At 33.1% G+C, this 15,918-nt stretch overlaps 1 long non-coding RNA gene across 13 annotated transcripts in view; it reads left to right on the forward strand.

Annotated features, from left to right (window-relative positions):
• The first annotated feature begins 4,309 nt into the window (after positions 1–4,309).
• LOC143235410 (uncharacterized) overlaps positions 4,310–15,918 on the forward strand; it is a 39,466-nt gene continuing 27,857 nt past the window's right edge. For 4 of the 13 annotated variants that reach the window (XR_013019175.1, XR_013019177.1, XR_013019172.1 and 1 more), the window contains exons 1-3: positions 5,220–5,600; positions 6,103–6,202; positions 12,576–12,711. This is a non-coding gene — a long non-coding RNA (uncharacterized LOC143235410). The other 9 variants (XR_013019171.1, XR_013019169.1, XR_013019178.1 and 6 more) reach the window with 9 other exon arrangements.

The following is a 15,918-nucleotide window of genomic DNA, read 5'->3' on the forward strand; positions in this document are numbered from 1 at the left end:
TTCAGACGCATTTAAAACAGGACATATTACAATCCACTTACCTGGAGCTAAACCAACACCTAAATCATTTGTGATACGGGGTGTGCATTATTCAATAGACGCAGAAGACATAAAGGAAGTGTTAAGTACACTAAACATAAAACATATTTCAGTGGACAGAATAATCTCAAACATCACTAAAAAACCCACTAACTTAATCAAAGTAGTCACAGATAATAGCCAGGACATAACACAGTTCATTAATAATGGTATCACTATGTGGTACCAAAGGTACACGGTTGAACAGATAAAAACACCAGCAGTGGTTGTCACACAGTGTTACCAAGGCCAAAGGTTTGGACACGTAGCAGCAGCATGTCAAGCAAATAGACGTTGTGTGGGCTGTGGGGAGAATCACCAGATTTCAAAATGCACTAAACAAAACCCCAAACCCAAATGCTGCAATTGTGGGGAGAAACATACGGCTAACTATAAAGGATGCCAAAAATATAAATCCATTAAAACGCACTTGTATGAAATTAAAAATCCCAACACGAACAAGCCGCCACCACCACGAACAATTAACGAACCCATACCTACCACTCCAGCACCACAAAACACAACTACACAAACAAACACTTATGCTGCAGTGGTCAAAACTTCATCATTCCGACAGGAAAAACCATCACCATGTGAAGACGAATTGCCCAAATCACCTCAAGACACACAACCAACCACGCCAACAACGATTGAAACCACACTGACATCTGCCATAACTTCCACCTTCTCGGAAATTATGACAGAATATACAAACCCTACAAACACTAACAGTCTCACAGACATAATAGTTAAAATCATTTTGAAAAACATACATAAATTCCTGCCGCAAATTTTAACCTCCATCATAAACTCCACTAAACATGGATAACTTTACAGTACTACACATCAATATCCAGGGTGCTCTTGCTTCCAAGAAACATGAGATTGAAGATACAACAAACTCCATAAAACCAGATGTTATTATAATTAGTGAAACTCTCCTCTATAACTACCATCGGTTTAAATTAAATGGCTACTCCATTATTAGACATGACAGGAAGGATAATAGAGATCCAAACAGAGGTATTTTATTATTGTACAGGACTGAACTTATAGTTCAGGAACTTAGCATTCCTTCCCGTAACGAATCCATAGTCATTATTATAAAAACGCATAATCATACTGACGTTACTGTTGCGGGCATCTACTGCTCGCCTAGTACAGTGTTAGATGCAAATCTTTTGCATTCATTGAATAATAACAATCCTAATTTATTCATTACAGGCGATCTAAATAGTAAACATATAGCATTCAACTGTCGAAGTACAAACGCAAACGGCAATATACTTTTTCAATTTCTGGATGAATCTAACATGATTTTATTAAACGATGCAACACCGACACATATCTCGTACGCACACGGCACCAGTGAAATACTGGACCTATGCCTGTGTTCGTCTAATATGAGTCGCAAATTCGTAAACTTTCATGTTGGTCACGATTTGGACAGTGACCACCTCCCAGTTTGATGTATCTTCAATCTCACCCCCCACTTAAACAAAATTAAAGTTAAAATCAACTGAATTACAACAAAGCTAATTGGCCATTTTTTCAAACTATCTTAAATCAAACCTTACCTCCCGAAGCACTACATATTGCCGCGGACGTATCAGATATAGATGCATACTGTCATATCATCTCTGAGTGTCTAAAACATGCAGCCAACAACTCTATACCGAAACAAAAACACTTCACAACAACTCACTCATGGCAACCACATAAAGACATAATATACTTAATAAAAGACAGACGTATACTCCGCAGACAGTACATACAAAATCGCAACCCCACACTTAAAACACAGATCAACACTATGAGAAATAAGATACGACATTTAATCCGACGACTAAAAACAAGAAAACTGGGGCACCTGCTCAGAACTAAATCACAAAACTGATCCAAAACAATTCTGGACACACTTAAAAAGATTTACGAATACAGGAACAACAAACACAGTATATCCACCACTTGAACTGGATGGAGAAACAACGTACACTAACATAGAAAAAGCTGAGATATTAAAAAAAAACACCTAGAAAACACGTTCAAGACACATCATGAACCAGACATGAACAGATACTTCTATAACACAGTTAATAACTTTATTGATCACAACAAAAGCATTTACATACCTATATTTCCAGTCAACACTATTATACACCAAGAGAAAACAAAAGACTGGAGCACTCATCAACTGATTAAAGATATCACTGTAACGGAAGTCGTAACTGCTATTAACAACACAAAAAACAAAGCCCCTGGAGAAGATGGTGTTCAAGCTATCCTCCTAAAACACGGCACTCAGAGATTATATGAACACCTAACAGCTTTATTTAATCTATCATTATCAGCTGGATATATCCCCGTTTCTTGGAAGGAAGCAATAATATTAATGTTCCAGAATGCAGGAAAGCCAGCGAATAAACCAAACAACTACCGCCCAATTAGCTTAACCAGTTGTATTGACAAAGTATTAGAGAGGATAATTAGTAATCGTCTCTCAGTATACTTAGAAGAAAATTCAAAATTACCAGAAATTCAAAACGGATTTCGAAATACCGCCAAATTTCAGACCACCTGATTCGACTTACAGAATCAATTACTGACAGCTTTAACAAAAACGAATGCACTGTAGCTTGCTTTCTCGATATTGAGAAAGCTTTTGACACAATGTGGCATAATGGTTTGCGTCATAGGCTACATGAAATGGCTTTACCCCAGGAAACTATTCGTTGGCTGTCCAACTTTCTGGAAAACCGAAAGTGCAAAGTAAATGTAAATGAGGCACACTCAGGGTCCTTTTCACCCGAAGCAGGAGTCCCGCAGGGAGGGGTTGTTAGCCCTATATTATTTATCATGTATGTGAGTAATATGCCTCTGTCGGACCTAAATTTAGGTTATGCATCACAGTTTGCTGACGATGTAGCAGTCTGGAAAAGTGCCCCCACTCCTTCAATTGCAGCAACAAACCTACAACCAGTTCTAAATAACATCGAAGAATACTGCCAGAAATACAGAATTAAAATCAATATTCCGAAAACCCAAGTGATATTATTCAGCAGACTCAATAAGCTGAAAAAAGATCCACCAAAGCTCTACATGAATGGATCACTTTTACTGACTGCTACTTCTGCTAAATTTCTAGGTCTAACCTATGATTCAAAATTAACGTGGCTACCGCATATTAAAAATATACTGAAACGAATCTGGAAAAGAGCAAACTATGCAAGAAGTCTTTCAGGTAAAAAACCACAGAACATCACCAGACAATATACTTAAAATCTACAAAACGTACATTAGACAGATAATAGAATATGCATCACCTGCCTGGATTAACATAGCACCACACATTTACAGAAACTTCAACGAATACAAAATTCAGTTCTAACTTCGGCATATAAAGTACCACGTAGCACGTCATCCACAAGTATGCAAACATAGACACAATATCTGAACGTTTTTTTGTTTGTTTGGGAATTTCGCACAAAGCTACTCGAGGGCTATCTGTGCTAGCCGTCCCTAATTTAGCAGTGTAAGACTAGAGGGAAGGCAGCTAGTCATCACCACCCACCGCCAACTCTTGGGCTACTCTTTTACCAGCGAATAATGGGATTGACCGTCACATTATACACCCCCACGGCTGGGAGGGCGAGTATGTTTAGCGCAACGCGGGCGCGAACCCACGACCCTCGGATTACGAGTCGCACGCCTTACGCGCTAGGCCATGCCGGGCCATATCCGAAAGACTCTTGCATAATTCTCTAAAATATTTCAATAAGAATTGGCATAAGAATGACTTAATGTGTGATCTCAACAGATACCACGTACATGATGTAAATAGTCCTAAATACCTCTCCACTTTTAACATATATTTAAGGAATGTTGCACAAGCTGGCCACCTTGCACTAGACACTTAATCCTTGTTTTTCTTTTAATGATCCTAAATTTTCTCATTATTATTTATTTATTTATTATTATTATTTTTTTAATTTTTATTGTTATTACTAGTAGTAGGAGCATTTTCTCCATGGAGAAAAGCAACATAAGAAGAAAAATGAGAAAAATACAAAAATATATATATATATGAAAAATACAAAAAAAATCAAAATGAAAATCAAAAAGAAGAAAAAATACAGAAAATATATTAAAGTAAAAAAAAAAGAAATAATTAAGGAAAAAAAAACTTTTCTTGTACGTCCATGCATGGACTGTGCCCTGAAATGGGCCTGACTATGGTGTTATACTTTTACTCTGGCCCAAAGCTATTATAAAACAAATCCCTGAACGACAGACGCTATCAACGTTCGGGAGGGAGGAAGAGGTCTAATGTACCTGACCCTCCTGGGTATTTAACATCAACACCCAAATACCCACTCAGCGAGACTCAAACTCTTTTTTCGAATGAGTGTTTTCCCGCAAGACATTAAAAGAAAAAAATTGGATATATATTAACAAAAAATCGGGAGTTCGAATCTCTTCGTCACTTAACATGCTCGCTCATTTATCCTTTCTAATGTGTGTATAACGTAAGGTAAATCACATTTTAGCCGCTCAAGAGTACAGGCAAAGTATATTCAGCACACAGACATGTCGGGCAGCTACGTACTTGTGGTTGAGAAAACTTGTGACGAAGCTGTACGATTTTTATGTTGAATTTCTATATTGGAAAAGTTGGAGGCAATGAAAAGAATTGTTTATCATGGTAAATGGAAGCAATATTCTGAGGGAGCATAATTTATTTATATGCAAGGGATATTTCAGATGACAGTGACTTTCAGGAAGATAGAAAGAGTGCTATTAGTATTAAAGTAAAAAAATAATGAATTTAGTTGTAATGAGCCTATTATGTTGACAAACAAATTTCAGAATTTGGCTTCTGCATATGAACTGTTGGAAAGAATGAAAATAAAAGGATCAGAGAAGGATGTGGAATTTTGGGTTATTTATTGACAAGATATATGGATAGAATAATCTGTTGGTTAAGTAAGGAGAAAATAATTAGATTACGCTACTTGGGAGAACAGGTGGAGAGTATAACTAACAATGACCTAACAGGAGATAAGATAAAGGGGGCTCAAAGAGATTAAGTTTTTTTTTTTTAATGGTGTATGTAGGAGTTAATGATATAGGCAAAGGTAGGTCCGAGAATATAATAGATAAGTTCATTATATTATTAAAGGCATTTATGTTAAAGGAAAAAGACCATTATTCGTTGTAAAGATATGACCAAGAATTAACTGTGTGAATGAAGTTATACGTAGGCCACTAGGGTTAAATGATAGGCTTAGAATTTAGTAAGTAACTAAGGATGAGCAGACTGACTGGACTTGTATGGACCTGTTCTGAGGAGGGAGGGTGCTTTTTGGAATGGGTGGTTTACTTTTAAATACTGTAGCAGCTGGCTTGTTTCCTAAGACTATTAACTCAGCTATGAGGGAGGTTTTAAACTAAAACTAAACAGTGGTGAGGGCCAGAAGAAACTTAACACAAAGAGAATAAGAGGAAATGAAAAATTTACCATGGTAAGTTAGTACAGAAGTAGTAGAAAAGGATAGACTTGATTGTTACTGTTGTAATGCCAGAAGTATAAGAGAAAAAATATATGATTTTAAAGCACTTGTATTGGAAATAAATTTGTAAAAATTAGGTTTTCAAAAGAGATGTTTCTAAACGTTGTCCATAAATTTACAGAAAAAATTCATTAGGAATTTAGAGTAATTCTTCTAAATTTTAATTCTAAGTTGAAAATTGTAGACGCTTTCAAAAGTTAAGAGTTTAATTGGGGTTGATTAGACATAACTGTTCTTACCTTTGTTCAAAACTAATTATATAGTGGACATCTTTTCACTTTTATTAAACTTTTTGGTTACTGTGTTGTCTTAATGGATTACACCAACTATGTAACAAGTTTTAATTCTTGTTGGTTTTTCTTTGTTTTTAAAGAAACAATGTGTGGATGATGCTTTCACTAAAGCTGTATTTTTCCAGAATCTAAAGAGAGAAACATCTTTTTTTTTTTTACAGAGCCTGGTGACCAGAGTCAGTTAACGGTCACATCCATGCTTTCCTGCAAAAGTGATGTTGTTATTTTAGAAATGGTCTTGTCTAAAATGAGGATCTATATGTAAGCATATCCAAACCTTTTTAACTACTTCAAAAGAATATAGATACTGTATGTCTGTATATTGTTCCATTGTGTACAATGTCCCATGCTATTGGTTCAGTTTGAGTGCTTCCTGGAGTAAATTTTGCTTTTGTGATCCCTTCACTGTTTCAGTGCTGGATTATAGTTGTATGCAAATAGAATTTAACATTCAACATTTTCTTGGACTGAAATGTATTTCTAATAGATACTTCCTTTTACACTTCTCACCCTTCCTTTAGTGCATCATTTCTTGACCTCATAATGATGGTTGAATACAGAGGGAGTGAGCTGTGCTATTAATGAGTCACACTTCATATAGTGGAGGATTTTCATGTACTTATTAGAATGCAGCAATGCCATGTACAAAAATGAGCTTAGGTGAAAGTCTTGAATATAGTGGGAAGTGAAAACATTTGCATAAAGAGGGCAGCACTGAATGAGAAAATTATGTGTGAATAGTCACTTATTTGTCACCAATACAATTTCAGTGTATTTAAGCAAATTGGAAAATGCTTAGGTTAAAATGAAATTCCTGTACCTCAAATTTGAAGGCATTTAATGCTCTTTAGTTTAGTATTGTGGAAATATTTTGGGTTTTCTGGCAGTGTAGAAAATGGTTGAGTAAACCTTCATAAAAATAAAAATTTGTGTAAGCTGATTAAAAACATGTCAGTCATGTAGGAGTGGGGTGGAATGAACATGTCTTTGTACATGTGCTAACATTACGAGGATGTCAACTTGCAAAAAGTGTTGAAAAAACCTGTGAGAGAAATCGTTAGTTTTGTCTTTAGTGTTGTAAATTTAACATTTTAAATGTTTTTGTTTTTGGATGGAATGGTTGAACTGTGTTAAATTCAAGTAAATGACTTATTATTTATCACAAATGTGCTTTTGTTAAAATGTTTGTGTATGTTGTTTGAAAAATATTTCTTTTACATCATTTAATCAGAGATGTATTACAGATTTTGTGTGTTGCAGTGTGTTTGTCTTACTGTGGCTTATGTATCATGATATGATAAATATAAAACTGTAATAGATCTACCATCTGACATTAAATTCAAGTTTATGGTAGTCTTTTGTCAAAATATCACAGATTGCCTGTTGTTATTCAATAAATTTGATGATCATTGATGCAAATGACCCCCAAATAAAACATATTTAACTAAAATTACTACAAATTAAAATATGCAAAATGATATATAGAAATATGTTATGATAGTTATGTAATTATGATGTTGCATTAATTTTGTTCTTGAAAGTCAAAAGGCCTCATTGACTTAATCTGATATGAATATATTATACTTATCTATAACAGAGTTAAAATCAGTTTATTTATAATACACATAGGTATATATATATATATATATATAACAAGCTTACACTTAGTTATAATGTTAGTTGTAAAACCTATTCTGCAGTATTTGTAGTGCTTATTTCTGTAGCTTAATATAAAGAAACAACAACATTTAAGCAAATATTAAACATTTCCATAATTACTTGTTTTTGCATTGAAATTATTCCAGTTACATTTATTTTAGTATAAAATACAAAATGTTTGATACTCAAAAGAACCTTGTTCTCCACTGTAATATAGAGTGTACTAGCCTTGGTTTTATTAGCACTGACAACTGTTTTAATGCTAAAATACCAAAATTGTTTTGCAAACATAGACCTTGTAATTAAATATAAACCATAAGGTAAATTTTAAAATCAAAATCTAATCATTCTGATAGAACTTATTCTTATATTTTATACAAATACATGTTTGCTATGATTGAATAAGAGACAACTAAAAATATGTATGATGTATAGTTAAGGATAAAAATGTTTAGCTTTGTTTCTTTAGTATTTGTCCTTGTCCAGCATTAGAAGTGAAAGACAAAATTCCATGAACTGTTATAATTTAATGACAAGTAGTAAATTGAATGACACCTTGGTTCATATTTAAGACTTAGAAGTTTGTTACTTGAGAAGGTTAAGATTCTTTGCTTTTGTTATATGTGTATACGTGGTTGTTATGAAATAAATTATGTTATATTAACTACTATTACAGTAGTTTTAATTGTTGTTGATGTTTTGAATCGGATATTAGTATTTCAAAATTATTATGAAAGAAGCTCATTAAAATATCTAACATCTACTCATAACCCCATAAAATTAATAAAAATTGAGTGCTAAAACTAATGTAAAGTTTGTCTTAAGACCTCTTTCACAGTTAATAGAAGAAAAATATATGTGTGTATATAAATAAAATCTAGGCTAAATATTTTCACAAAATATTTTTATAATGTGAAATTATATTTGAAATTTTGTTTTAATTTGACTGATTCCTGTTCATAGCTGTCAGTTGATCTTATACTGGTGTTGCAAATCAAATCATATACTAGAAAATTAGTTTCTTTTTTGTGTTAGGATGTGCCTTAATATTTCATGTTAAATCTTAAAGAAAGTGTTAACTTTGTCTTTACTGAAGTAATTTTAACATTTTTAATGTTTGTTCTTAGAAGGGTGGGGGGTGTAATGCAGTTGATCTGGTATTGGGCTTGTAAATAATATAATGCAAGATTAGTTTCCTGTTTCTGTTATTTTATGATATGCAGTGTTATTGTTATTGTGCATAACGTGGTTGGCTCTGTTCTACATTTTCTACCTTAAAGCCAGGACTTTTGGTCTCTTACTTTTGTAACTTATTTTCTCAACTTGTTGTGTCTGTGGATGATTTTGTTAAGCATTTTCAACAGTTTGCTTTTCTTTTTATTATTCAGATGACTGTATCTTCAGACTTCAGCACCTTTAATTAATTACATTTGTCTCAAACATCCTGACATTTTTCTGTTTCCATACATATTCAGATTTATGTAGCTTCTTTTCTGTGGTATCTTCATGTTGAATCTTGTTCTTCTGAACAACCTCTGTCAGTAAAATCACACTTACATGAAATATGACAAAAAATTATGTTGACTAGATAAGATTTTTGAGGATTATATCTGTACTGTATTGTTATGCCAAACCACAGTATTACATTGTTGTCACAATTTTGAATAGTGAGCAATTTTACTGAAGATTTCCATTTTATGTACTTCTAATTTGTTATACCTTGTTAAAACATTTCTATTATGACTGGACTGTGACTCTGTAAGAAAAACTCCTGAAGTATAAATAAGCAAGGTGGTCTTGTGTTGAGTGAGCAATGAACTTCTTTTATCACCTTCACTTGCTGTGGTGACCCAAAAATTGGTAGATAAAATACACAATGTGTTTTACACAGTAACTTCCTGTTGTTATTTTTCACACTGCAAATAATTTTTTATAAATCTTCTCTTTTGATATATGTAATTAGAATATATTAAACAGTCAAAATTTGTAATTCTGTTTATTTCTCTTTACTGTTGTTACAGTGCTATGTTGTATATTCTTCAATGAGTAGATATGTGGAGAGTATAACAGCTCCACAGAATAAAGCACCTTTATCAATAAAATTCCACACTTATCAATATGTTAGGGATTTTCTGTTAATCTCAAAGTATAGGTTCTTACTTGTTAAGAAACTGTCATCCATTAAGAATACAATTAACCAACTCTTGTTTCTTTTATGGTTTGTTTTTGTATTTGAAGACTCATTATTACACATTTCAAGTCTCATCATATGATGCAAGACCATAAAAGGGTAAGAGCTATTAATAGAGAACAGCTTTGGAGATGAATAGAAGTAAAGTTTAGTTATCACTGGATAAAGATTATCAACTAGTTACATGAGGAATAATTTATGCTTCCGTGATAATGTGATTTAAATGTAACTTCTCTACCGATGAACAACATTATTTAATGGAAAGTTTAAAAGACATCGGCATAAGTCACAGTCTTAGAAGTTTATTGTAGTATTTTTAGATATTGTCTTCATTCCTGTAAATGTTTTCACATTAGGTCTATTTGTATGTGTAGATGTCAAAGCTCATGTTTTTGACATTTTAGAGAGTACCATTTAACATAGTATTGTGTATTTGATGTCAGTTATTAAATATGTGTTTATTTTATACTTTATTACTGATTTAGGAACATTTCGTGGTAGGTGAAAGTAAGTAACAGATGCAATATAAATGATAGTATTTACAGAACTTTAGGTATGCATTTCAAAGACTGTTATAATACAATATGGAGATTATACAATGACAAAAAAGAAACCTTATTTTTCACATGTGCTTTGATATGTTAATCTAAGTCAAACAGATATCATCAGGTTGCAGACATATCTTTGTTACTCATCTAGTTTTTGTGCATAACAGACTTTTATGTTCTACTGAAAGCTTGCTATGTTTTTTGTACATATATATGATAGATTTTGAATTTTATTAAGTATTCCTTTTTCATTATCGGGTCAGTCAGTTGGACCAGTTCCATGCATGCTGGATTCAGTTGTATTTGATCACAAATTATGATAATTTTTTAGTGTATGAGAAGACATTATACAAGCCTTTATATGTTTTAAAAGTGTGCAGTAGTAATAGTAAAATATCAAATTGGTTCAAATGTAACTCAAATCTGTAAGTATTGAACATTATTATTAAATGTATCATATCCAAGTAACACAAATAAATAAAAGTTTTAATTTATGTTGAGACAAAATATACATAAATTAATTATAACCAAGAATATTGTTAGCAAAAATATTGTTAAGCAAATTGTTGCCCTTTTTTACATACAAGTCTCTTTTTTTCTATATATTTTGGAGTGAAAATAACAGGTATCCTGTATTCATATTTATGATTGGCCTTTCTGCTCCACTTTGTGTTTTTTTTAACTTGCAGTCAGTGTTTTATTCCTCTCAGTGTGGATTCCTGTACTTGGTGAGGGGACCTCTGAGAGAAGGTTCTGTTCTTTCAGTTTACCTTCTCTGAGATCTAAATATCTACTAACATGTTTACCGTGCATGACAACCCATGAAGGGGAGGAGAGGATCCTGGTGGTTGAGGTGTCCAACTCTAACACACCACTTTAGCCTTGAATTCCTGTAGACGGGTAGCCTTGAGGCCCCCCTGGGTCAATTGGCTAGGGTCAACCAAGTATCAGTGTTGGAAGTTTTCAAAAGGTGTTGTGTACATTGTGTCTGATGCTGGCGTTTGGGTTTAGTGCTCATAAAACCCTGGCGTTGATGCAGTGTCCTTGCTTGACATTGTAGTGCGTCTCTCATAGGGCTCTATGGTGGGTGGGGTCAGGGGGCACCAAAATTTCCTTTTTTCTTATGGATCTTCCAAACAAAAATCCAAATAAAATAATGAAAAAAACAGTCAATAGGTAAATGACCACGCCTTGACATTTCTGAGGAGCAATCTTCAACATCTGTACCACCTGTTGTACCTCATTTTATTATCCTACATTCTCTTTCAGAGAAACCTTTAGGGCAAATGTTCCCCTTTTTTTAATCAGAAGGGACTGGAGGGACCAAAATTAGTAAGGAAACTTTGATCTGGTGACATTGGTGGAAACATCAGAGATTTTTACTGGTTTCTCCACTCAAGGGGTTTTTTGCAGTGAGGAGTATCTCCACTCGCAAAGATGGAGTTACCTTGCTGACCAATATCCTCATTCTGACATTTACATCATGTGCACCTGCCACCATCAGGGCAGGTTATCTTAATTGCAGGGTATGGATGTACATTCCAAACCCTCTCCGATATTTACAGAGTCAGAGGTTCGGTTGCTCAAAGACGTCACGTTGTGGCTCCCTGACATGTGTTCGTTGTGGTGGCAAGGACCAGGATGCATGTGAGTGTGAAACAGACCCACACTGTGTCAATTGCAATGGCTCTCACCATTCCTACTCATAGCTCTGAACCAGGACTAGAAAGGCCAACTTCAGGTGACTGACAGTGGTTCTTATACGTATCTGTTAGTCTTCCTGGTGGGTTATTATAATTACCATTATGCTACAGAAAGTCCTTTACGACTTGACTTACTGTAGTTTCTCTCTTAACGTTGTAGACTAGATTTCAACATTGGTTTAATGCTATTTATGTTTTTAAACTCTGTTTTGTTTTACTTTAATTTCCTTTTATGAATTTTACTACATTTACTTTACTTTTACCTTTTTACCGGATGTTTGGTGCAGATAGCCTCGCTGCTTTGTGCCATTAAACACGAAATCAACCAACCAATCAATGTTTTATCAGTAAAGACTGTGTAAGAATACTGTAATTGTTTTTATATAAGAAGAATGGAATATAATTTTCTCAACTAATGATCTGTTAATGTATCGTTTATATTTCCTGAATAAAACTGAAATACATTCCAGGTTTATCTCACTTTTATTGAAAATTAGATTTTCATTTTATGACAATCATATTTTATCTTTCAGCAAATTGTGAAGATTGTAGAAAACGAACCTTAGAAAAAGTTTCACTTAGTGTTCAAAAACAGTTGTCCTGTTTAAGAATCACTTTTTAACAGATCATCTACCGGAATAATTCAAGAAAATTCAACAAATCCACAAAGTGAGTTTAGCTTAGTTTTAGAACAAGCATAGAATATCTGGTCTGGACTGTTGTGCTTTAAAGTCCTCCCATGATTTGTAGAGATTCCAGTATACTAGAAATTTTTCCATTATCTCCAGATGTATTTATATCTTACTTTAAGAGGTTAAACCCATTAAGAAATATTGTTAGGACATCCACGCATGATCCTTCAGTACATAATCCACATTTTGCACCTTTAACTTATGAAGGTCAAATAAATCAATGAGGGGACTAGGAACACAAAATCCAATGCCAGATTTAGGTTAAAGATCCCTAAAACATCTGCTCCTAGACCACTATTTTATGCAATTTAACCTTGTGGTGCATTTTACCTCCTCTTAGTGATAGGGGTGTCTATACTATATAGATAATGACCCTACTTGAGTTAACCAGAATCTCACTCAAAACATTTTATTTTGCCATCTTCAAAACTGTGGGAAAAGTATGTAGACAAGTGAACAAACTCACAAACACGTCTCCCAATGGAACAGCAGTATGTCTGCAGAATCACACTGCTAAATACCAGGTTTCAATACCCGTGGTGGGCAGAGCACAGATAGTCTATTGTGTAGCTTTGTGCTTAATTCTAAACAAACAAACACATATTATAAATTAATAAAGGTACAATTCTCCATTTAATATTCCTAAGACATCCACATATTTTTCTGAATATTTTTTTTTCACAGCTTTAGAATGACCTTGAAATTGTATGCTAATTCTGTAGTTGAGAGACAATTAAAGGGTTTTGGGCCCCTACAGTTTCTTTTCCTTTGGCATTTCATATTTTGCAAATGCTGTCATTTTTGCATTTGTATGAGCTTTGAAGAGAAAGAAATATCTTGTTTTAGATTATCAAAGATTTTTGTGAGACAAACCTCAATGTAAAGTAAAATTGCTCATTATATTTCAGAGCTAGATATAAAAGTAGTCAGTGACAGAGAAATATATTTTAAACACAGCATAAGATGTAACACTGTGATTGTGTGTTTATTAAGTAATCATTTTCTTTCTCTGTAATTTTCATCACTTGAGATCTCTGTTTCAAGATGTTAAGTGTGGGTGGCTATCAGGTGTGTTTATTGAATAGTCAGATGTCAGGACGTGCTTGTATTATAATTTATTGCTAAGTTCCTGACTAAATACTAGGAAAGAGAGCTTTAACTTTTCTGTTGTGTATATTTCCACCCTTGTTTAATTTTTTTCTGTGAATGTCATGCTGTTTTAGTGAATTACATTTTAAATTTAATTGAACTACTTTCTTATCATGGTATATGAATAAGTTTGTCATAGAAACATAGTTAATAATCCAAATTTTAGTAGCTCATCAGGTTTCAGTCCTTAATTTTACAAGGCAACATTAGTACAAGAATTGTGACTTTTCTTCTTGACATCCCTCTTCTCTAATGTATTTACCATACCTCCAAGAAATATTAAATTTGAAATAAATTGCTTATGATATTAACAGTGTTAAGGCAAAGAATAATTTTTATAGCTTTCAATTTTATTTAGTTACAGTGCTACAAAATAGAAAATCATATCCCACATTCACACTGACCCATCAAATCTTGTTTTTCAGAATTGCCATTAATTTTCTCTGTGTTTAATGCTATATTTTTATATTCAATAGGAAGCAAATGTTTTAATCATCAAATGAGATAAATTGTTTTCTGTATTGAGAATTGTCTATTTTCACTTGCAGTTCAAACTTTATTCCCATGAAAACACATCAATGAGCTCAGCTGATTATAACCTTTTTAGGTTAGGTTGCATAAAATAAGAGAATACATTTTTATGAGGTATGCTTGCAAGCAACACATAATCAGTCTTATGTGATTCAGTAGAGTAATTTGATCTTCACATTTACCAAGTAAATTACAAATTTTATGGTGAGAATATCAGTTAAATATGATTCAAAAGGACAATAAAACTATAAGTATAAACAGATATATGCTGTTGTACATTTCAAGATATTTAGAATAAAGAAATGTTTCATGTTACAATCTGAAGTTATTCTAGAAAGAAAAATGTAATTTAAGTACATATTGATTTTTTTATTTGGTGGTCACAAGGTCAGTCAAATGGGACAACCTCATATAATGTTACAGTAGATAAAATGACAGATAAAATATAATGTTTTACTGATAAAAACATTTAAAATTTTGTTAGAAAATTTTAAGAGGTTATGGAAATGAAATTTCAGATTTTTTTCAGATAAGTGGAAGTACTTTCTAATTTTAACATAAAAATCATTTTGCACTCTGAGCAGCCAACACTTTGACTCCATATGTTCATGGAGAAATACTTATTGAAAATACTTGATTAAAAATTCTGTATTTTTGTCCAAAAATGGTTCCTGATGACTACTGAAAGTTTTTGATATTTAGTAGAGATGAACAAAACATACAAGTTATTTAATGGACATAAAAAGGTCAATTTGGGGTCATGAACTTAGTTAACCCTTTCACTGCTTGGCTTGGTATAACATACACGAGTTCGTCTACACTTTTCACACATTAAGTGTTTGTGTTATAACCTTTGATATAGCATATGTATTTTTGCAAAATTTGGTATATTTTTAGTGAAAATTACAGATTGTTTAATGAAATATGTTTACTGGAAATATGTTTGGGAAAATAGTGTCTGTTTCGTTACTGACCTGAATGTGAAGGGATTTCATGTTAATTTTTATGCTGATTATTGTGGTCAATATGTTGAAATAAAAATGCTATCCAGATTCAGATCCCACAGACATAATAATGGTATATTTATTCATGAATTTATTGTGAATCATTTTAATGTAAATGTGTTCTTATTCCTTGATTATTTGTCTGTTTGTTTCAATTTTCGTCCAAAGTTACATGAAAACTATCTGCATTAACCGTCCCTAAGTTAACAGTGTAAGACAAGAGGGAAAAAAGCTAGTCATCACAACCCACCATCAATTCTTGGGCTACTCATTTATGAATGAATTGTGGGATTAACCATCACTTATAATGCCCCCACGGTTGAAACAACGAACATGTTTAGTGTGACGGGGATTCAAACCCGTGACCCTCAGATTACAAGTCAAGAGCTTTAACCACCTGCTCATGCCGGGCAATTGTTTCTTAAACATTCGTCTTAACAGTAACAGTGTTAAAAAATAGAATGCTGATGTTTGGTACTGTTTACTTATTTTCAAGCCAC

This window comes from Tachypleus tridentatus, chromosome 12, assembly GCF_004210375.1.
Source record: "Tachypleus tridentatus isolate NWPU-2018 chromosome 12, ASM421037v1, whole genome shotgun sequence".
Classification (NCBI taxonomy): Eukaryota; Metazoa; Arthropoda; class Merostomata; order Xiphosura; family Limulidae; genus Tachypleus; species Tachypleus tridentatus.